Source organism: Lissotriton helveticus, chromosome 3_1, assembly GCF_964261635.1.
Source record: "Lissotriton helveticus chromosome 3_1, aLisHel1.1, whole genome shotgun sequence".
Lineage (NCBI taxonomy): Eukaryota > Metazoa > Chordata > Amphibia > Caudata > Salamandridae > Lissotriton > Lissotriton helveticus.
The window spans coordinates 792345747-792371045 of NC_136061.1; positions in this window are offsets into that span (position 1 = coordinate 792345747).

Here is a 25299-nt window from a genome sequence, read left to right on the forward strand (position 1 = left end):
AGTTGTCTATCTATTTGCTATTTCTCCAAAAAATGTTGTTATTGTTCTTTTGAAATGGTTGATTTGGTTGACAAATCTCATCCATGTTTTCTGGTCTTTCTTTCTTTCATGTTGTACATCAGCTCCCCCCAAGGGCAAGAGGACACAGGAGGAGGAGGGTGCTGTTCAGGATGCAGGCCAGGATCGGGCAGGCGAGGGCTCCTTTGCTGGCCCCAGTAAGTTTTAATTGTAATAAAGAGTACCTATTTTTTCCTAGCGTTCCTCATTCGATTTTTTCTAAATCGTCTTTGATCTTCTTGTAGACTGGATATAAATTCTTATCCTGGCTCTAATATGACTCCCTGTGGTATTACTAGATTATTCTTATTAGTCTGTCTGTGTAGCTAACTAAGATTGGACATTTGGCAATTCCATTGGACTCCCATTCTATTCAGCAATAGCTCTATGCACTGTCTCCTTACTGACTAGATAGTGTGGCAGAGTCATTCAGCTCCCGAAGTCACCGATTATTGATCCCCAATGATCTCTAGATTATCGTACGCAGGGCAAGAGAGTACGGAGTCACAGCACAGTCAAGAAGTGTCAGAGGCACTCATGCTTGCAAAAATTCCAAAACCTTTAGCTCATCCACTCTAGTCTGGAGGACCAAAAACCACAGAGTCTATTTAAGTTTAAAAGCTTTATTAAAAGTAAACACATTTATTAAAATCTACTTTGTCATAAAACTATTTAACTGAAAACGGAAAAGTGGTTAGTGCTGACGATTAATTGGACACATTTCTTGTGGTCGAGCCGAGCTCTCACCTGGTTTGAACTTGATCCTGGTCGTGTTCTTAGGTGTCAAGCTTCTGTCTGTTAGGAGAAAAAGTGGTGCGTGTTAAAAATAAAAAGCAAGCATTCATCAGTTGTGCATAAAAGTGCAGCAAGACAACAGCCTTCCCTGGAAAAAGGGACATTTTTACTTTGGAGTAGACAGTCACAAATTATTACATTGTATTCTGTTTTTTTAACATTTCTCCTAGACCAAATATTATATAGTAGTGAGTGGTGTATTCTAACATTCTTAAATGTACTTTGTAGGTGTAACATCTGGTGACGGGGCCAGCGCGGAGGTGGCTGTGTTGGGCGAGGACTCGGAGGACTCTGGGGAGGAGGCGGTGCAAGAGCCGGCGGACGGTCCTGTGGGGGTTCAAACGGTGGTGGCGGAAACAGGTAAGCTATATATTCCTTACTTATTGAGATTGAAGACTGCATAGTGTGCTTTCTGCACTGGTGTATTACAAATCAACCAGGTAGTAGCCTCCTCGAAATGTACTTCGACTTAGCTGTGAAGTTTTTGGTGAGAAGAATCCCAATAAGTTCTTAGACGAACGTGATGGATGGGATGAACGAAAAGCGAAAGAAGGGTGTAAGTAAGTGGGACGCGAAATTGTATGATGGCTGGCAAAGAAGAACGATATGTGTTTGCTTGGCCCCCGAGGTGGCTGGGAAGGAAAGAATATGGTATGGTGCATGGCTGGGTCAATGATGAAGCAAGGATGGGTGGAAGGACAGCAGCCTGAGTGGGTGAAACAGAAACTGTATGTGTGCGTATACTTTGACTGAATGGATGCCTGGAGCATGGTATTCTCTGACTCTTAGATAGCACATGTGTATCTAGAGAGAGTAGATGGTCGCTGGATGAACTAAGTGTTACCTTGAAGAGCATGTACCACCGCACCCGCACGTCCGTTCCAGTGCAGGGAAGGCAAGGAAAAGAAATTGTAAATGTGTCCAATACTACCATGAATAGTAGCAGTACTTTGTATTGCGTCTGCAATCCCAGCATATATCTGGTTATTAGGGACACTCCGTACCTCTCTTAATAACTTTAGTTTACTTGTAGTACGTCATTCATGTGTGGGTGTATCACTGTTCACTCAATATTAAGCAAAGCACCTAAAGTCATCCCATATGTCATCAAATACGTCCCATGTGAAGTGATAGATAATCAAATTAGTTAGCTTCTTCATTTTCCTTTTCTAGTACTCATTTCCACTGTAGGGTGAAAGGTAAATTAATTAAGCAGTAGCCCTTGTAACAGAGTATTCTCAGTGCCACCCGTAATAGAAAAGTAATAGCTTCACCACCTGCATGTACTGGACCGGTACAGTAACGCACGTCTGTCTCACTCATCATGGTGTGCAACTTTTTTTCTCGGGTGCAAGTTCACTGTGCTGTCCATGTCATTCTGCCGGCTTGCATAAGATAACGTACCAATTTTCCTAAACAAGAGAGAAGAAGAAGAATAAGACTGGTGTACTGTCATAGTCGACTGTAATGGAAGTCCATAGTGGTCGTAGAATTTGTTCATTAAACTACCACTAATGTTAGAGCAAGGATGCAGAAGTGGGAGGTTACATAGATACTGTCCTCAATAGTTATGTACTGTGCTTTCAATTTGCTACTTGTACTGTGACCCAACTTTCGGCTCAATCACTTTGTGTTATTAATGCTAAGGAGCATTGGTTACAGACTATGTCTTTCTTTCTTCATATAGTTGCTCCTTCCAAATCAACAACACGGAGGGAGCAGGCTAGAATGGCCCGGCAACGGAGGCTGGATGCCACTGTCGCCGAATATCGGCGGCTGGTGGCCCTGGAGGAGGAGGAGGACACGCAGTCGAGCGGTGCAACAACAACATCCTCGGCTGGGACCGCTGCATCCTCCTCCGTGACCCCACGGGACGCCAGCATGCGCAGTGCTCCAGCGGGACCGAGCCGGGCTAACAAAGCCAACCGCCACCGCCAAGCAACAGAAAAACCAGCTGCCCCCCACAGGAGCTGCAAGGAACGCCAACGCCGCCTACGAGTCCGAATGTCCAACCTGGAGCAGGAGGTCCAGAGGTATAAGAACTTGGTGAAGGGCCTCCGCTCCGAGCTTGCCACCCTCCGCAAGGAGTATGATGCCCATGCCGCAAAATGCACCAGCACCCTCCAGTAGTGGAGTGTCCCTTGCCCTTTTTTTATAGACTTTTGGGGGGTGGGATTTGGGAGTTGGGATCGTTTTGGGACGTTTCAAAGACAATCGTTGGGGTTAGGGTGGGTCTTGAGGGAGATTATTTTGTTAGGGCTACATAAATATACATTTTTAAACTTTATCTGACCATACCTGTTTTTTACTGCTTTTCAGTCTGGTGGGTGGGGGACGGGGGTGTAACAGTAACTTTGTTTTCCTGAACAGTCGTAGGACTTTAGTAGTACAACCGTCAATCTCTTGTCTACTCCGAAATAATACTCCATTATACTACCTCCCACCAAACGCTTATCTTACCTGTAATTTGTGTTAGAAATTAGGGCTAGGCCCAGGGCTGGCTCCACGTGAAATGGGGATTAACGTTGTCAATCCTGGGCGGGTGACATTTCCTCATTGCGGTGGTACTAGTGGTGTGACACAGTGGCAGTTGCATGCCTATGGAAAAAAAGAAAACGAAACCTTGTTTGTCCTTACTGTAGCATTACAACGGTTACGGTACGATCGAGAATATAGCAGGTGACAGTACACTAGAACAGTGCCATAATGTAGCCTAACAAATGGTAAAGTATTTGCTTGCAAGTATAACTAGTACTTGCGTTGAATTTATTTGACATTGGCTACTACTACTAGAAGATATAGTACTGAAGCTGAGTAAGTCTAGAAGATATCCTCGTATTCCTTCACCAGCCTGTTGCTATGACCTTATCCTCCCCAGCAAGTGTGTGGAATTATTGATGTAATTTTAGTCAGACATCAAGCAAAACAACACAGCCCGGGGGAAGAGGGTTAGGGTTTGTAAAATGGATGGGAATGGGGGTTTCTTTTTGGGTAGGTTTTGTTGAGAGAAGAAAAAAAAAGCAGAGCATGGACAAACAATAATTGAAGATAAAGACAATCTTTGGTTACAAACTAAAGCTAAGCACATGCAGTCACACTCATAGAATAAAACAATGGATACTGTATCTGTATTGCGTATGTTGTTGGAGTTGTCCTGTTGAATTTGGTAAGTTAGTTGCATGCAGCAAACAATTCTTCTTATTGGCGGCACTCCTCCATTCCAGCTGACGCTTCGTCCATCAATGTTGGTGACCACTGACAGAAGACACCCTGTCCACTGCCTGCCTGGCGGATGTTGACTGAAACCCGGCCTGTAATTATTGAACGGAAAACAGGAAGTGCTATTACAATACCACTGATAAATAAATAAAAGGTATGTACGCTGTGTGGTTCAAAAAGTGACACTTTGATTTCCCTAATAGACAGTACAATATTTTTGAAATTGCGTGCTCTGTCTGAGTCACCTTTTTAAGGATAAATAAGTATGGCCAAAATATTATAGCGGATCTTTCCCCTCAAGGTAGGTGTACTGTAAACTGTGTTTTAGAACAAAATTTGACCTTCCCAGCAATGCTCCCACCAAGACCCTTACTAAAGCCAGTCGCAAAAATGTAGAAGAACCCCAATCAGATCTCCAAAAACGATGCCTAGCAGAAAAATGGTTACAAAACGTACTTTGAAAGTAACAGTAGGCCCAAATACAGACCGTGGATTGTATTCAAACCACTTGCAAGCAAGCAAAAGTATCCATAGCCAGCATCGCTCCAACAGTGCTCTACAACACCAGAACTGCGTTGCAATAGAACCCCCCGAAACACATGCAATCCTGCTGCTAGGGCTAACCCTAACGAACCCTAACTTACAAAAAGTGCCAAAACTGGTGTTTCCTTATGGATTTTGTCCAAAACACTTCTAGCCGGTATTAGACCTTCCCAGGAATGCCCCAGGCAAGACCCGCCAACCCACCCGAAAAAAACCACCCGACAACACCCCCAAACAGCGAAAAAGCTAAATCTCATACTTACAATATCTCTCGGCCTTCAGTCCAAACACGCCGCTGTGCAGCTAGGTCATCATCATCAATCATCATAACTCCTGTTTTCCACCACGGATTTCCTGAAAAGCAAATGCAATCAAGATTAGATTGTCGCAGCAGTGCTTCGACAGAGACCCCGGCCGCAACCCACCCACGAACAGCAGGAAGCCCCCCAAAACGCAACATTGAGCAAGATGACAGAAGAAATAGCAAAAAAAAGGCTGTTCCTTAAGGATTTTGTCCAAAACACTTCTATCCGGTATTAGACCTTCCCAGGAATGCCCCAGGCAAGACCCGCAAACCCACCCGGAAAAAACCACCCGACAACACCCCCAAACAGCGAAAAAGCTAAATCTCATACTTACAATATCTCTCGGCCTTCGGTCCAAACGCGCCGCTGTGCAGCTAGGTCATCATCATCAATCATCATAACTCCTGTTTTCCACCACGGATTTCCTGAAAAGCAAATGCAATCAAGATTAGATTGTCGCAGCAGTGCTTCGACAGAGACCCCGGCCGCAACCCACCCACGAACAGCAGGAAGCCCCCCAAAACGCAACATTGAGCAAGATGACAGAAGAAATAGCAAAAAAAAGGCTGTTCCTTAAGGATTTTGTCCAAAACACTTCTATCCGGTATTAGACCTTCCCAGGAATGCCCCAGGCAAGACCCGCAAACCCACCCGGAAAAAACCACCCGACAACACCCCCAAACAGCGAAAAAGCTAAATCTCATACTTACAATATCTCTCGGCCTTCGGTCCAAACGCGCCGCTGTGCAGCTAGGTCATCATCATCAATCATCATAACTCCTGTTTTCCACCACGAATTTCCTGAAAAGCAAATGCAATCAAGATTAGATTGTTGCAGTAGTGCTTCGACAGAGACCCCGGCCGCAACCCACCCACGAACAGCAGGAAGCCCCCCAAAACGCAACATTGAGCAAGATGACAGAAGAAATAGCAAAAAAAAGGCTGTTCCTTAAGGATTTTGTCCAAAACACTTCTATCCGGTATTAGACCTTCCCAGGAATGCCCCAGGCAAGACCCGCAAACCCACCCGGAAAAAACCACCCGACAACACCCCCAAACAGCGAAAAAGCTAAATCTCATACTTACAATATCTCTCGGCCTTCGGTCCAAACGCGCCGCTGTGCAGCTAGGTCATCATCATCAATCATCATAACTCCTGTTTTCCACCACGGATTTCCTGAAAAGCAAATGCAATCAAGATTAGACTGTCGCAGCAGTGCTCCCAGACACCAAAAATCACCCACAAACACCCGGAACCCCGCCAAAGAGCACCCCAAAGGCAAGCAAGTCAGCAAAAACGGCAAGAAATTTCCACCTCATATTTGGTCCAAAACACTTTTGTCCATTACTAGAGCTTCACAGCAATGGGCCCAAATCCGTCAACTCACCCGCAAAGAAGTACAACACCCCCACAAGTGCTGAGTCTTTCTTCATTGGGCGTAATCCAGCACTCTGCTTTGAGGGAAATCGCAGTCTGGAGGAGGAGGATAGAGGAGCATGTTCTTCAGAACTTGTGAACCTGAGGAATGTAGACTGCGGCACCTTCAAATCAATGAGCAAACAAGTGAAGACAGTTCTGCTGATGGTCTTGTTTTTGGGATTAGGTGATTAAAGTTTGAATTAAATTAACTGTGCAAAACAAAGAAAGAGAGACAAACAGGAATAAAAGTGAATAAGGACGAAAAAGAAAGTTATTGATTCATTGTCTCATTTTCAGGCCTCGGTGTCAGGGAATAAGAAGAAGATTTCGTCATCATACTCTGCGAATTCAGGCAGGATGAGGTCAGTGCCACCGAACAGAGAACAAATCCCCTCATCTACGTTGCCGTCCTCCTCGTCTTCATGCGGCGTGCTTTCTCGTACTTTGTAATCTGGTGGTATGAGGTGCTGATTCATCTTGATCATTGTCAGCCGCTCCACATTTTTGGGCGAGAGGCGGCTCCGTTTGGGAGTTACAATGCCACCAGCAGCACTGAAAACACGTTCTGAAGACACACTTGCGAGTGGGCAAGACAAATAGTTTATAGCCAGGTTGGAGAGCTGTGGCCACAATTGTTTTTTGCCATGCCAATACTGCAATGGCTCATCATTAAGAAAGACCTCTGTTGAGTCATTCAGATAGTCCTGCACCATCGACTCAAGGTCATCAACGGTTCCTCCACTTTGCTTACTTTTTGCTGTGCCTCTGACATTTTTTCGAGAACCATACCCAAGCAAACTTAGCCAATCCTCCACAGCAGCCACTGTTAGTGTTGTGTGTGGTGCAGATGATCCACTTGCCGGTGTCTTTAACGGCTGAGAGGTCACTTGTGCCCCAGCCACAGGTGCAGAAGTGGATTCTTGTGACTGGGGATGGCCTGCTGATGCTGATGCTGATGTACTGCCTTCTCCTTCAATAACCTGCCGTTCTTTTTCAAACCTCTTGGCTGACCAGGCTAGCCAATGTTTGTAATTTTGAACATCTTCATCAGCAAAAGGAAAGAATGCTTCGCCTGCCAGCGCCTTTTTGTAGCGTGGATCCAGAATAGTAGCACAAATGTAATGCTGTTCTGACTTGATCTTTAGAAGACGTTCATCACCACGTAGGTGCTCTAATAATTTGTCAGACAAAATAAAATGGTCTTTTTTTTGTACATCTTTTTCAAACTCAGAAGACACCGCCATCAGTTGGTGCTCCAGCATGCACAACAATGGGATAGCTTTTCCCAAATTACAGTCCTCCTGGCTGACTGCACGCGTGAAGAACTCAAAAGGACGAAGCATGTCTGTCAGGCTTTTAACTATGTCCCATTGCACCGCACTCATCCGCAGGTCCTCCTTCTGAGATGTACCCTCTGTGAAGAAATAGTGATCGAGTACCGTATACTGCTCATACAGACGCTCAAGCATGTAGAAGGTTGAGTTCCAACGTGTTGCCACCTCCTGGATGAGTGCTTTCACTGGTATTCGACTTTGAAGTAGCAGCCTCCTCAGATGCTTCAGGGCCTTAAAAGAATGGCTGAAATGGTTGCACATTTTGCGGCAGGTGGCCATTACCGCGAACGCTGCACTGTCTCTATCACTCAAGAATTTTTGAACTACCAGGTTGATACAGTGCGCCAAACATGGCACTCTGAAATAGCCACCCTGCGACATGGCCTTAACTACATTGGCGCCATTATCCGTGGAAACATAACCAATCTTGCGTTTTTTGGGGGATAGCATTTTCAAGACCTTTTTGTCAAACTCTTCCAAAATGTTTTCTGCTGTGTGACTTTTCTCCAAGCCAAACATGGCTAGTGTTGCATGTTTCCGAGCAGCTTTGAAAACTTTGTCCGGGTCAACACCTGCGTTTAGCTTTGCTTTAACACCTGAAAAAGAGACCCAGTGTGCAGTGATGCACATGTAATCAGCGCCTGCGCCACTGGTCCACATGTCTGTTGTCAGATGTATTGTGTGAACAGCACTCTTCTGCAAAGCTGCCCCAATCGCCTCCAGCACATTTTCATGTAGTGCTGGAACCGCAACTCTGGCAAAATAGAACCGGCTAGGAACCTTCCATTTAGGGCAGAGCGTTGCCACTAATTCTAGAAAACCTACCGCTTCTACAAAAGAAAAAGGGAGAAGGTCCACAGCTAGCATTTTAGCCAGCTTAGTGTTATACAGACGCGTCAGTGGGTGGTTGCGTTCATATGGCACGTCTGAAGTAAGCATTGTTCTAATGTTGCCCTGGACCAAGCATTTACGGGCTGATAATGATTTCGTTGACCCAATTTTGCTCGCTGGTGAACTTTTGTGCGTTGGTGTCTCACTCGCTCCAACACTCTTAGTGTGCCTCACATTGGGTGTGCTGCTGACAGGGGTACTGGGTGTAAGGGAAGTGTTTGACACGTCTTCTTCCTCCTCGTCATCATCAGATGAAACATCAACGTTTCCTTGAATTCGGCCTTTCTTGATCGCATCTAGGTGCGCAAACCATTTGACAGTGTGCTGTCTCCTAAGATGACCTCTCTGGCCTCCGGTACCATAGTTGGTACCTGGCTTACCACGACTAACTGCAACCTTACAAAGGGTACAAATGGCAAACTTTGGATTTTTTTGACAAACAGTAAAGAAGTCCCAAACTGGGGACTTCAAGTGTCTGTGGGACCTGGAGGAGGCGGCGATAGTGGTGGTGGTGGTCATGAAGCTAATGCCAGATGAAGTGGAGGATCTGGATTGCCCAACTTTTGTACGTTGTGCACTTTCACCGCCACTAATTAAGGTCGAGGTGGATGGAGGTCTCTTCTTGCCAGAAAGAAATATGGAAGCGGGACGAGTTGGTGTACTACTTAACTCCAATGATTGTGGTGTTTCCACTGCCTCCTCATCGACAACATCATCATCATCATCACGCTCAGCAGCTCTTCGGGCTAGGGTCAAAATGTCTGTTTGCTGCATGCCCGCTGGGGCTGCAGTGACCTTTATGATGACTGGGTCGTCGTTGGCAGAGTCTTCATCAGCAGCAGTATCCGCCACTTCTTGTTGAGCCTCATCACACTCCATAACTCTGAGACTTTGGACGAGCTTCCTTTTACGCTTAACTACCTTTGTCGGATCATGGTGTGCCTCACTCTCAGACGGCTGTGGTGCTGGTTCCCAAGTTTGATCCGTATCATCAGAAGGAGGTGTGCTTGAAGAAGATGTAGACACCACCCTTGATTTCTTCCTTGCTAGGGGTGTGGAAGACAATGAAGGATCATCAGGAGGAGTGGCTTCCTCAAATGATACCTCGCCTTGATTGTCGATTTCCTGATGTGCCCCTACTTCGGGAGGAACAACTATTGTGGGCACTTGTGACCCTCCATGCACCTCTGCTTGCGCATCTCCTTGCGCTGCCTCTCCTTCCACATGTACTTGGGCTTGTACTTGCACATGTGATTGTTGTTGCGGCTGTGGTTGTTCAACACTCGTCAGATGAGCTACAACAACCTGTGTTGATTGAGGGACATTGCTGCTGCTTTCTTGCGATGAGCCAACATCACTGGTCGATGGTGATTGAAGAACTATACTGGCTGCCTCTGCAGCACTCAAGGCCTTGGACTTAAGTTGGCCTGGTGGTGGTGGTGGCACTGAGCCCAATGGAGCGGGGGTGCTGCTGCCAGCTTGGTCCCCAGCAGATCCCGCTGCTGCTGCAGGCATACTTTTTTTTTTACTCCCAAAAAAAGGGGCGGGCGGCACACCAGTGTCCTTGGTAACTTGCTTCTTCTGCTCCTTACTGGCACCTTTCTTGCTAGAGGAGCTACGGGTTACTTTTTTTGGGGCCATCTTCTTCAGAGCAGGTCAGCAGGCAGCAGTTGCACGAGTTGCAGAGGGTTCTGTGTCCAGACGTGACGTCGCGTGACGTTATGCTGCACACACACACCGCTGCAGGACTTCTTCCTGGCACTGGTGGTTCTCTTGAGTCTTCTTGTGCACCTAAAAGCAATGGAAGACAGAGGAACATCAGTTCAGTTATACACCCCAAAAAATCGACAAAACACAGAAAAATGAGCACAATCCCATGCCATCCATGATGTTTACATTGAAGACACCCCACAGAAAGACTAGGGACATGCAAGTATGCAACACTCACTACCCCTGGGCATAATGGATGAAAAGTAGGCAAAATAAGTGCATGCCTCAGACACTGCCTCTCTTCAAAATGGCCCCTTACACCCCAAGCACATGTTGCCTGTACCAGCCAGCACTCAAGATGGCCACCACCACCACCCACATGGCCAGTCCACATCAACAGTACAGCCCCAAAAACAGAAAAACAGCCAGAAATCACCACAATCCAATGCCATCCATGATGTTTACAATAAAGAGAGTGAGACCACACCACAGGCACACTCAGTCCATGCACCACCACCCCTGGGCAAAAGGCCACACCAGCAGCCCCCAAAAAACGACAAAAAACAATAAAATAAGCACAATCCCAGCCCATCCATGGCCTCAATTATGTTTAAATTCAAGAAGACACCCCACAGAAAGACTAGGCCCATGCAACACTCACCACCCCTGGGCAAAGGGCCCCACCAGCAGGCCCAAAAAAACGACAAAAAACAATAAAAACAGCACAAGCCCAGCCCATCCATGGCCTCAATGGTGTTTAAATTCAAGAAGACACCCCTCAGAAAGACTAGGCCCATGCAACACTCACCACCCCTGGGCAAAGGGCCCCACCAGCAGGCCCAAAAAAACGACAAAAAACAATAAAAACAGCACAATCCCAGCCCATCCATGGCCTCAATGGTGTTTAAATTCAAGAAGACACCCCTCAGAAACACTAGGCCCATGCAACACTCACTACCCCTGGGCATAATGGATGAAAAGTAGGCAAAATAAGTGCATGCCTAAGACACTGCCTCTCTTCAAAATGGCCCCTGCACCCCAAGCACATGTTGCCTGTACCAGCCAGCACTCAAGATGGCCACCACCACCACCCACATGGCCAGTCCACATCAACAGTACACCCCCAAAAAACAGAAAAACAGCCAGAAATCACCACAATCCAATGCCATCCATGATGTTTACATTAAAGAGAGTGAGACCACACCACAGGCACACTCAGTCCATGCACCACCACCCCTGGGCAAAAGGCCACACCAGCAGCCCCCAAAAACGACAAAAAACAATAAAATAAGCACAATCCCAGCCCATTCATGGCCTCAATTATGTTTAAATTCAAGAAGACACCCCACAGAAAGACTAGGCCCATGCAACACTCACCACCCCTGGGCAAAGGGCCCCACCAGCAGGCCCAAAAAAACGACAAAAAACAATAAAATCAGCACAATCCCAGCCCATCCATGGCCTCAATGGTGTTTAAATTCAAGAAGACACCCCTCAGAAACACTAGGCCCATGCAACACTCACTACCCCTGGGCATAATGGATGAAAAGTAGGCAAAATAAGTGCAGGCCTCAGACACTGCCTCTCCTCAAAATGGCCCCTTACACCCCAAGCACATGTTGCTGCCTGTACCAGCCAGCACTCAAGATGGCCACCACCACCACCCACATGGCCAGTCCACATCAACAGTACACCCCCAAAAAACAGAAAAACAGCCAGAAATCACCACAATCCAATGCCATCCATGATGTTTACATTAAAGAGAGTGAGACCACACCACAGGCACACTCAGTCCATGCACCACCACCCCTGGGCAAAAGGCCCCACCAGCAGCCCCCAAAAAACGACAAAAAACAATAAAATAAGCACAATCCCAGCCCATCCATGGCCTCAATTATGTTTAAATTCAAGAAGACACCCCACAGAAAGACTAGGCCCATGCAACACTCACCACCCCTAGGCAAAGGGCCCCACCAGCAGGCCCAAAAAAACGACCAAAAACAATAAAATCAGCACAAGCCCAGCCCATCCATGGCCTCAATGGTGTTTAAATTCAAGAAGACACCCCTCAGAAAGACTAGGCCCATGCAACACTCACCTCACCACCACCCCTGGACAAAGGGCCCCACCAGCAGGCCCAAAAAAACGACAGAAAACAATAAAATCAGCACAATCCCAGCCCATCCATGGCCTCAATGGTGTTTAAATTCAAGAAGACACCCCTCAGAAACACTAGGCCCATGCAACACTCACTACCCCTGGGCATAATGGATGAAAAGTAGGCAAAATAAGTGCAGGCCTCAGACACTGCCTCTCCTCAAAATGGCCCCTTACACCCCAAGCACATGTTGCTGCCTGTACCAGCCAGCACTCAAGATGGCCACCACCACCACCCACATGGCCAGTCCACATCAACAGTACACCCCCAAAAAACAGAAAAACAGCCAGAAATCACCACAATCCAATGCCATCCATGATGTTTACATTAAAGAGAGTGGGACCACACTACAGGCACACTCAGTCCATGCACCACTACCCCTGGGCAAAGGGCCCCACCAGCAGCCCCAAAAAAACGACAAAAAACAATAAAATAAGCACAATCCCAGCCCATCCATGGCCTCAATTATGTTTAAATTCAAGAAGACACCCCACAGAAAGACTAGGCCCATGCAACACTCACCACCCCTGGGCAAAGGGCCACACCAGCAGGCCCAACAAAACGACAAAAATCAGCACCATCCCAGCCCATCCATGGCCTCAATGGTGTTTAAATTCAACAAAACAGTTGTATCATGCACCCCTAACCAACCCTGGTCCTACTGGATACTGTGGCTACCCACAATATAATTTATTTAATGTTCTGAAAAAGTTCCAAAATTGTACTTGCAGCAACTGTAATGCCCCAAACAAACTTACTTGTGAAAGTTGATTTCTAATCCAAAAGTGATCCAGAAACAGTCAAAAAGGCCTCAAATCCAAATATCCAGCAGCACCCACAAAAAGTAATCCTTCCAGCTCCAGATCCAAATGAAAGTGACCAGGAGATGGACAAAGCACTGGGAGGAGCCTGCTGGACAGGAACAGGAAGTTGGAGACTGTGGGGCACTTCCTTCCTCCCCCCCCCAAAAATGAACTCCTTGCAAAAAAAAGGCCATGCAAATGTCAACCTGAGGAGTGATTCTGATAAAAATCATAATTTTCTGAAGGTTTATCCTGTTTGCTGGTGATTTTCTTGTGCAGAATTGCAAAAGCTCTATTTCGCGAGTGCGAGATTGTTCCTTTCCGCCGCAACTACGTGTTCGCAATTGTGAACTCTCGCGAGGTGTGCTGTGCAAGGTGGCAAGCCGCGATTACGTATTCGCGGGCGCCAAACTCCCGCGGGATCACGCAGCAAGATCCAAAATGGCGCGGCACTCGCAAAGAAAAACAACTCGGCAAACGCTAAATGACGGAAAGTGAACGCCGTGCACCACGCCGCGCGCCGCAACCAAGCAAAAAATCCGCCGCGAGCGGATTCACGGATTTTCGACAAATTCGCGAGAGTTCGCGGATTGCGAATTTGCCGAAAATCCGAAAAATCCGCGATCGGGGCGGATTTTACGCCCATGCTTAGTTTCCATCAAGCCAAGAAGTAGGCGATGTATCCCATGTTTCTTGACATGCTATGATGTCATAGCTACTTACAAAATCAATCCATGATGGGTCAACCCCCTTTGTTCTAAACCCGGCTACATTCCACGTTATCACTTTACACCCTATTACTGCGCGTGAATTGTGGTTCTCTATGGTGGCTGGGTAAGATGGGGGTAGTTGTCAATCGATTTCTTCGATGTGAGCAAGGGGCGAGAAACGATTGCTCACTACCACCCCTCTACCCTCCTTGACAGTATGTGTCTGCGACAAGTTTGGGGCACTCTGTATTCCTGGGTTAACTCTAGTTTGGTGCACTGTTAATCTTACTGGTTTAGCCCCCCCCCTGCTATGGACTGACTACTGCTATGTGATCCTGGGTATTTAATGCGATGATATGTGGATTGAGGAGGGTAAAAAAAACCCAGAGGGACTGGTCTCATGTGAACTGCCCCCACTAGGTCTGATCCATCCCAGAAAAGTTTATTAGCCTGATCTGGGCAATCAAAGTTGACAACAACACAGTCACCCTGCACTGACTTGTGGCGTTGCCCAATCCAGTCCACCCTGTTGGCAAATATGACTCTGTCTGCTATAAGGGTCCCACCACTACTGCCAGCTGCACACCATGACCTAGCCTTTTTTAATAGGTCATTAGTAGTTTCTACCGTGCCCTCTACTAGAGTAGGCACGCCGATAAAAATAGCTACAAGAGGGGCTGCTTCCAGGGGTAAATTTAAATGGAGCTTACTTCCCCTAGATTGTCTGGTGAGATCCTGTTTACTTAGGCCAACATTAGTATTTAAGTTTAGTTTTGTCCCTAATTCCCCGTTAAGGGGTCCCCCATGTGAAGGCAGGTGTTCGACTTATTAGTGTCCGTCGTATCCATAGTGCAGGGGGGTGGGTGCTTAAGAGTCAGAACAAGCATATCTTTAGCCATATCCATATCCATGTTAGGGGCAGCAGAATCACCTTTACATAAAATAGGTACAGATGAAAGGCCCTTGACAATTTTGTCAATCAGTGAGCATTTTTTTAACAGACCGGAAAGACAGGTGTTCAATGTTTCTACAATGTCTTTTGCAATATCAACAATCAGGGACTCAATCCTCTCGCAAAAAAGTGTCTCCAGGTGTTCATCCATGCTAGAAACATTCCTAGCGTGAGACTTGGAACTGGGCTCCGCTTTTTTCCTCTTACCAAGGACCCTTTTGGATCCACTGCGCGCAGTCGAGTCCCTCTAAACTAATGGCGGTAATGTGGGAATAATCAATGTGCAGCTGTCCAATGGAGCGATGACTGATTTATTGTTCATAACAGTCACCTCGGGTTCTATGGGGATAATGGGCCTTATATCTTGATCTGCGGGTTGTGCTGTCAAGGGTGATGGACTGGGCGAAAGACCCAGTTCATGTTCAGCATTTGCTATTTCCTTAGTTAGTGCCCCCACAGCCGAGGAGAGGTAAGAGATTATAGACTCAGAGTGTCTCGGCACCTTGGCCCTTTTACCCCCCTCATCCGCAACAATGTTTTTGCACTTACCCATAGTTAGATGTTAGAGGGCTGGCCCTGCCCTGCCTCTTTCTGCCTCTGATGGCCTCAGATGGCCCGCCCTTGTCCCGGGCTTCTCCCGGCGCGCTCCCGCGCGCGCTCCGCTGGGCCTCCGGCAGCGCTTCCTCGTGACGCGGGTGGTGTGCGCCGCCTGGGAAGTGCTGGGACTTGTAGTCCTACTATTAATCAACAGGAGGACAAAGTTCCTAGATCAGGGTGCAAAAGTCACCCATGGATCAAGGTGCAAATAGTCACCGGCAAGGGTGCAAAAGTCATCCATGTGTCAAGGTGCAAAAAGTCACCAACAGGGGTGCAAAAGTCACCCATGTATCAGGGTGCTGACAGTCACCCATTTTTTTAAAACAAAGAAAAGAGGTAGATTAAAGTAATCCTAGGTGTAAAAAAGTCCTAATGTGAGGGGAAATAATTCTACATCCTCTGTTGCCCTCACACACCCCGGGGGGTGTCATGCTTCATCATCGGGCGTTTGCTCCTCGTAGGGCCGGCGCTGCAATTCCCTACGGGTCCCCCGAAGGGTCACTTTGTCGGAGATCTTTTTTTGGATTGCCGGATGATGCATGCGGGTGTGTGGGGATTGGGTAAAAGGAGGGTAAATCAATTTATGTGCACGTGATACTTATAAAAAATGACTGACCCAAAAGGGCCCATTCGGCCTAGGTATCAAAAGTCAAGGCCAACATGTTTCGCGCCTCTGTTGCCCGGAGGTCATTGGCGCTTCTTCAGGACCACAGTAATAAAAAAACAGTGTAGTGTACGTGCTATATTAAGTAAAGATTAAAATGAGAACCCTCTTAACTCAGCCAGGGCGGGTCTGTATACCCTCAGAGTGGTTACAGCTGCTACATGGAAGCCGCTCCTGGGTAACACTCAGCCAGGGCGGGTCTGTATACCCTCAGAGTGGTTACAGCTGCTACATGGAAGCCGCTCCTGGGTAACACCTGTTTCGCTCTTCATTTGTGTAAACCTTCAGTTTGTTGGCAATGCAAAAGAACCTGTGTGTGGGCAAAAGTCTATCTCTGAGGGATTGGACGAACAAGCTTATCCAGTGATGTCGAAGAACAACAGTTCGCGACAGGCTGATGTGAAACTCCACCATCTTAGTCAGTACAACACCATATTTGTGAGCATTAGATAAGAGCATGTCCACAAGGTCAGGGAATTCCTCTACAGGTTCATACGGTGCATAGACATAGGTTGCCCAGTTGCCTCGTTCGTGCGGGAAGCTGCGCACTCGTCCGCCATGTTTGTGAATGTCTTCGGGGGCCTGATCTTCGGGGTTATCTTGGAACATGCGCAACACGCTTTCTGGAACAGGGAGTCGAGGAAGCTCTCTCGGAGGCTGACCTTGTGGACATGCTCTTATCTAATGCTCACAAATATGGTGTTGTACTGACTAAGATGGTGGAGTTTCACATCAGCCTGTCGCGAACTGTTGTTCTTCGACATCACTGGATAAGCTTGTTCGTCCAATCCCTCAGAGATAGACTTTTGCCCACACACAGGTTCTTTTGCATTGCCAACAAACTGAAGGTTTACACAAATGAAGAGCGAAACAGGTGTTACCCAGGAGCGGCTTCCATGTAGCAGCTGTAACCACTCTGAGGGTATACAGACCCGCCCTGGCTGAGTGTTACCCAGGAGCGGCTTCCATGTAGCAGCTGTAACCACTCTGAGGGTATACAGACCCGCCCTGGCTGAGTTAAGAGGGTTCTCATTTTAATCTTTACTTAATATAGCACGTACACTACACTGTTTTTTTATTACTGTGGTCCTGAAGAAGCGCCAATGACCTCCGGGCAACAGAGGCGCGAAACATGTTGGCCTTGACTTTTGATACCTAGGCCGAATGGGCCCTTTTGGGTCAGTCATTTTTTATAAGTATCACGTGCACATAAATTGATTTACCCTCCTTTTACCCAATCCCCACACACCCGCATGCATCATCCGGCAATCCAAAAAAAGATCTCCGACAAAGTGACCCTTCGGGGGACCCGTAGGGAATTGCAGCGCCGGCCCTACGAGGAGCAAACGCCCGATGATGAAGCATGACACCCCCCGGGGTGTGTGAGGGCAACAGAGGATGTAGAATTATTTCCCCTCACATTAGGACTTTTTTACACCTAGGATTACTTTAATCTACCTCTTTTCTTTGTTTTAAAAAAATGGGTGACTGTCAGCACCCTGATACATGGGTGACTTTTGCACCCCTGTTGGTGACTTTTTGCACCTTGACACATGGATGACTTTTGCACCCTTGCCGGTGACTATTTGCACCTTGATCCATGGGTGACTTTTGCACCCTGATCTAGGAACTTTGTCCTCCTGTTGATTAATAGACTTATATTAGGAGCATGGACACTGGACCTTTATAGCTCCTTGGTCCCCCCTTTTTTGTTCAATACTTGTAGTCCTACCCCTGGCGGCAGTTATGGCAATGGCGTCAATGGGAGCGGGAGCGGAAGCCAAGCAGCGAAGACCCCGGTGCAGCATCTGCTGGTGATGGGCTGTATTCGTGCAAGTAGGTAACCCTCCTGCCGTTCGTTTGTCCCCCAGGAGCTCTGGCAGCGCTACTCCTTTCAAGCGCCTCCGGGTGCTTCCTCGTGACGCGGGTGGTGTGCACCGCCTGGGGAGTGCTGGGACTTGTAGTCCTACCCCTGGCGGCAGTGATGGCAATGGCGTCAACGGGAGCGGGAGCGGAAGCCAAGCAGCGAAGACCCCGGTGCAGCCTCTGCTGGTGATGGGCTGTATTCGTGCAAGCAGGTAACCCTCCTGCCGTTCGTTTGTCCCCCAGGAGCTCCAGCAGCGCTCCTCCTTTCAAGCGCCTCCGGGCGCTTCCTTGTGATGCGGGTGGTGTGCGCCGCCTGGGGAGTGCTGGGACTTGTAGTCCTACCCCTGGCGGCAGTGATGGCAGTGGCGTCAACGGGAGTGGGAGCGGGAGCGGAAGCCAAGCAGCGAAGACCCCGGTGCAGCCTCTGCTGGTGATGGGCTGTATTCGTGCAAGCAGGTAACCCTCCTGCCGTCCGTTTGTCCCCCAGGAGCTCCGGCAGCGCCCCTCCTTTCAAGCGCCTCCGGTCGCTTCCTCGTGACGCGGGTAGTGTGCACTGCCTGGGGAGTGCTGGGACTTGTAGTCCTACCCCTGGCGGCAGTGATGGCAATGGCGTCAACGGGAGCGGGAGCGGAAGCCAAGCAGTGAAGACCCCGGTGCAGCCTCTGCTGGTGATGGGCTGTATTCATGCAAGCAGGTAACCCTCCTGCCGTTCGTTTGTCCCCCAGGAGCTCCGGCAGCGCTCCTCCTTTCAAGCACCTCCAGGCGCTTCCTCGTGACGCGGGTGGTATGCGCCGCCTGGGGAGTGCTGGGACTTGTAGTCCTACCCCTGGCGGCAGTGATGGCAATGGCGTCAATGGTAGCGGGAGCGGAAGCCAAGCAGCGAAGACCCCGGTTCAGCCTCTGCTGGTGATGGGCTGTATTCGTGCAAGCAGGTAACCCTCCTGCCATTCGTTTGTCGTGTTATGTGCCAAATCAGCAATGCCGAAGCTGTCATGCCTAGGCAAAAAGGTGATAGTGGATGTAAGTAGTATTTATTCAAGACCACTTTATATTTTTAGAGTGTGGGACCAAACATATGCAAATTAATCTTGGACACATCTAAGAATGTTAGTACCGCCTGAAATACCAGGTTACATCCTCTGTGACAAAGAATAGGAAAAAACACATAGACTTGTCAGGTTTCACTGGTGATTTGAAGCTTGAGTGCTTTGTCAGTGAGAGCTTAATAGCCACATCTAGGCATCACTGGCAACACATTTTTTCATCAAATGAATAATTAATGTAATGCTTTAATTAATTACTGCTATTGGTAATAAGCTGGACACATACCATTCTAACATTATGAGCTTATTTGTGCCACTACAAAGCGACACCAAACATTTGCAAATAAGGTTTACCTTTAACCCAAAAGAGGCCCTCCAGCCTGAATACCTAGGACACATTCTTTCTGAATGAGATATGAGGTCAAGTCTTAACCTCATTGTGTCTGTTAGTGAGGCATTGCTTGAGGGCACATAGAAAAGCAAGATCAGGATCCACCTTATACTAACCTTTCATTTGGTCACACTAAAAAGATTCATAACAATAAACACCCTGCTTGTCTTGCAGAAATGTTCGCTATCTCTGTTGGTTCTCAAATGGTGGAATTTGACTTCACAGTTACACAAAAACTCTGAGAGTCTGTGACATTCAGCTATTGGGTGGAAATAGGCACTTTGCACTGCTCATGCTGAGATTTGACACCAGGAGCGCGTTGTGTTCTGAAAAATCAGAGCGAATGGCACCAGATTGTCTGAGCGACAGCTTTCTGACCACAAACGGTCTAGCTGCCTGCTTCATAAAAACCTTGCCAGATGTCCTCCTAGTGACTGGAAAGCACGGTAGGGGATGCCAAATCTCACTTGCCAACTGTTAGAAATGGGGTTTCTGGTTGGCTAGGGTATGAACCTAAGCCGGGCATAACCCACCACTCTAGTCAGGGCAAGGGAGTTACACACCAAAGATAACTCCTACTCACCACCTTGGTGGCTTGGTAGAGCAGTCATGCCTATCCTAGAGGCAATGTGTAAAGCATTTGCACCCACACAGCAGTGACGCACTAGGCACACCACAAAAGAAACTCCACACAAGGTTATATAAAAATAGATTTTGTATTATCCCCCAAAAAACCATTAGAACACAATCACATATATTACACTGTGCCACCATGCACTCGTCATGGCTTCACAGGGATTACATAAATCGCTAGGCCAATCGGGCCACTGTCATAAACATCAGATAGCACAACCCAGTAGCTACTGGTAGGAACCGTACCTAGCATAACACATTATGCATAAATGTAATCAGCAGTTTACCGTAATGAAAACCTGTAAAGTGCACACATTAGAAACACATCCCACTGGGCATAACCAGTAATACTCCTCTCTCTCCCTTAGTGAGGAGTGGGGACCACCATCGTTGTTTCCCCTTTATGCCCCCCCAAAGGACACCCAGGTACCTCTCTGGCAGCTACTTACAAATGTCCCCGTCACCCAGCACCACAAGGACGGGTGCAGGGGTGCAGCTCAGGAATGTCTCCTTCAATTAAGAGTGCCCCCGGTGCTGCAGATAAGAATGCAGCTGCCCACAACCATGCAGTGCACCTGCGACAATGCCAGGAATGCAGAGCTATTCTGATCAGAGGCGTCCGTCAAGGTCTCATCCCAAGCTCCTATGCTACAGTCGACGGGAAGACTCCTCCTGGGTCTCTTTCCTGTGACTTCACGGTGGGAGCAGCCCACCACTCACGGTGCCGTCCTTGTGCTTCACCTCACTGGCTGGTTACAGAAAGACTCAGGTCGGGCCTGGTTGGACTGGAAAGCCACAGAGTGGCATCTCCAACCTTTCGCTGACCCCCAGAGGCTTCAAGCGGATGGGAGCCCAGGAGGCTCTGCTTCCTCTCCCTGCTCAGGCAACACGCTGAGCTCTCTTCTTCCTCCTTGGAGCCCCGCCCCCCCAAACCAGCCTCGGCCTCTGCCTGGTTTCCTGTTGCTGCAGCTTCTTTGTTACGGCATGACTGCACCCACCGCATTCAAGGTTGGATGCCACTTCTCGGGCTCCTGGACAAATGTGGAAGCTCCCACCACGCACTTTTGATATGGAGGCACCACACTTTGCAGCATAGCAAAAAGGAAGCCTTCCACGCGCTTTGCTGATTAACACTTCCTCACAGGGTGGAAAAGCTCAGCTTTCACCCAGCGCTGCTTCAATTTAGCCAAGGCCAGGCACACAGCCCTGGTAAATTCCAGAAAACAGGGCCCAGGTAGGCCAGCACACGGGGTCTCTTTAGCAGAGCAGCAATCACTTCAGCTGCCCAATGGGAAGCAGGCTCAGTCCCAACAGTAGGGAGCCCCAGATGCTGGTTCCTCCTGGTGCCCAGCCATCTACTTTTTCTGTTCTTCCAGTTCAAGCCAAAAACATGAGGTCACAGCCCCAGTTCCTATGGTCACAAAGTCATTTGTTCTCCCCTGGCACAGGGCTCTGATCCAACTCCAAAGCAGTTCTGGGGGCACCTTAAAATATCTTTACAAGTGCATAACACCCCCCATTCAAAGTGTAAGCCTTGGCTCCAGACACACCACAGGCGGGCATAGCCATTGTTGTGGAAGGCAGGCACAGCCCTATCCAGGTTGAGGTGCTACTCCTCCCACCACTCCAAATGCAGACCAGGCCTATTCGGCCTAGCGCTGAGTCTCCCAGGCAGGGCACGACACGCCTTAACCCCCCAAGGGACTGTCTGGAGTAAAGGCACATCCCCTCTCCCTAGTCAGTCAGAACCAGATGGTCAATACACATCAGGCAGGCACAAAGACACATAGTACACAGAAATGTCCACTTCTAGCAATAATAAATCTGCTTTCACCAATAAGCAGGATTTACTACTACTATTTAAAGATACCAAACTGGATCATGCTACTCATCTCATGTCAGGAATTACCACTGAAGCACATATCAGGGAATAACCAATGCAAACCTATGAGAGGGCAGCCCCACACCAGTGAGAAACCAAATAGGCTGTTTGTCACTACCAGATCATGCCACACAGTTGTGGCACATGTCCTACCTTCTACCTACACTGCACCCTGCCCAAAGGGCTAAGTAGGGCCTACCGTAGGGGTGACTGACATGTACTAAACGGGGAGTTGCATACGTGGCAACCACTTTATACGTCACATCACAACAGCAGTAAACTGCGCGCGCAGGCCCTGTAGTCGCAGATGCCTGAGACAGGTTTGAAAGGCTGCTTAGGTGGGTGGTGCAAGCGGTGCTGCAAGCCTTAATTTAATTTACATGCCCTGGGTATATGGGATACCACTGTACAAGGGACTTACAGGTACATTAAATATGCCTAACAGGTGAAGGCCAATCTTACCAAGTTTACAATAAAGAGGACATGCATTTTAGCACTAATCAGCAGTGATAAAGTGCCCAGAGTCATAAAACCACCAACAACAGGTCAAAAAAAATACAGGAGGAAGGCAAAAAAGTTCTGGGATGACTCTGCAAAAAGGGCCAAGTCCAACACCAACTTATCGTCCTAGAGCCATGGGTGAGAAAAAAGTCTACCACACAGCGATTGGTGGAATTTGGTGTGAACTCCATGTTACAAGAGTAACGCAGAGTCACCATAATTCTGTCAATTCCGCCGGAGGAACAGAATATTTTGGCCAACCCTAGTTCTCAGCACACCTACTGCCAAGCCACCATCATAGTGCATACTGAGGAGTGTAAACAAGAAAATGCAAGACAGCAGAACATTTCCATATATGCACCCAGGCTCTGGAACAACATCTCTAAATTCATCATGACCACCACAACGTTGTTCCAATTAGGAAAGAGAAAAAAAAGCACATCTTGGAAAATACTGCATCACAAACCAGCTACTTCCTCTATCACTCACTGACTGTATATTTGTCTTTGACTATGTACAGTGTTGCACTTCCTTTTGGCTAGATTTGCACTCTAGAAATAATACATACATACATACATATGGAGGGCATACTTTTTTATATAGTTTTATTAGGTTTTTTATGCACAGTAATTGAGCATGTCCAACAGTGATCAACTTAGCATTTGTTTTATGTTGTTTGTACATAGTACATATGAATATGTTTTTCAAACATTTTATATATTTATGGAATTGCTTTGAATTTGACCTATTATCACTTAAAAAATGATCACTTGTGATTAATAATCACTTTAAAACAAAACCAGATTCAATGAAGCATCCAAAGAAGCATTAAAACTAAGTTAAGGAAAATTATGAAACTAATCAAAACCAAAGCACAGCAGCAGATCTCTTTTAAAATAGATATCCCAAAACTATTCCAATATTATACGGCCTAGTAGACAATCTTCAATATCAGTGTCTGCTTTAAATTATTATTCTTCAATGTCATGCCCACTATTTGAAGAGGAGTTTTCCAAAGGATTAGGGTCACAGAGACCAGACTCATTCAAAATCCTAAGTATCCTACCCAGATTCAACCCTATTCTGCCTTGTCATTTTAAATATGTCAAGGGGGCCCATATTGTACTCAAATTCAAGACTCTATCCTGCACTATTACTGTGTGTGTTTCCATAACATAAGTTACCTATACCTTAGTCCACCATATCTTTCTCAGGGGGCAGCGAAGATTTCCAAAATTGTGCAAATGTAAGTCTTGCTGCTATGAAAAAGTGTGTAATGAGTTTTCCTCCTAAGGGAGTCAGTGGAAATTCTGACATGATACCCTTGTTACCAAGGTCAGTGGATACATATTAAGTTCCTGTCCTAGGATTTCTTTGATCATGTTGATGGAATGTTTCCAGTATTTTCGAATCAAGTCACAACTCCACCACTGTTGAGGCATCATGACCCTTTCTTTCTCACAACACCATCACAATGCCATCACATCGGGGGATCTCTGAACATTGCGTGAATTCCAGTGGGAGTTAAGTACCATCTCAGTATGATCTTGTAACTATTAGGCATGGGCGATAAACTCTGCTCTGCAGGTGGAGTTGAAGGAGTTGTGGCTACTCCGTATTGCGCATGTAACCTGGAGTTTTGGCTAAATTCCACCAACTGCTGCATGGTGGAGTTTTTTCTCATACACAGCTTGCCATGGTAAGATGGTAAGCGTGAGCAAGATTTGGAGTCCCCTAGCGTGATTTTTAATCACTAGTAGGGCACCCAGAGAGATTTCCCCAATGCGGCTGGTCGTGAACTTTCACAGTTAGAAAGCTGCCGCTAGAGTGCAAAATCTACATTAGTGGCAGCACAATCAACTCGAGAAGCAGTGTCCTCTGGTGGGCCACGTGGTGCCATTTGTGCTGACAGCATGGAAAAAGTCTCCCAGTGCTAAAAAATCAGTGCAAGCAGCGTGACCTACCTAATTCCTCCCATTCGCAGAACTCTTTGCAATCTCGCAGAATTTTCATGTAAAACTCTGTGAGTTCCACTCTCTCCTTGCACTTATTCTCTTTATATTGGGTGCATAGTGAGGCTGGGCTGCTCATTCCCAAATGTGGATCAGGAAGGCCTCATCTATCTCTGCCCCTAAATCCTCTTCTCATGTCAAAGCACAGGAGGTTTGAAGGGAGGGTATGGGGTCCACCAAGTAATTGTATATTTGTGCAATTCCCTTTTTGCTTCATGGTCTTTTAATAAGGCCTATATTGCATAAGGATTTTGTTGGCCACTTTCTTTCATGTCCCAGTCTTAGCCAATGTATGAGTTGGGTGAGTCTAAAGATGTTATGAAATTTGAGATCCTTATATAATTGTTTTTGTGAAATGCTTTGATAAATAGTTTTTAATTGTTGTCAGAATTGGTTTGAAGACTTTACAAGAAGTGCTGCATACATGTAATAATGGTGAAATTGAGTGGAACATGATTTTAAATAATTAGATTTTATGGAATGTTACTATTAGATTGAGCCAAATAAAATTTGACATTTTTATAGAACACGGTATTCAGTGTTAAGAAATTTCCCATTAAAGTCTTTTGGAATACATACATTTGTGGTTGTGCATCCCTAGAGCCATTCAACTATCATATTCAGATTCCATGTGAGTTAGATACACAAAAGGGACCCCTCTTTTGTCAGATTTGTAATGTGCCCTGTCCCTTTTAGTGGTTACGGGTGATTCTCCCTGGTTTCGTAAAGAGTTTATGCAGCACAAAAACAGTAAGAAAATGAAAACACAACACAAGAAAAGTCCCACACCAATTTAGAAAAATAGAGAAAAAT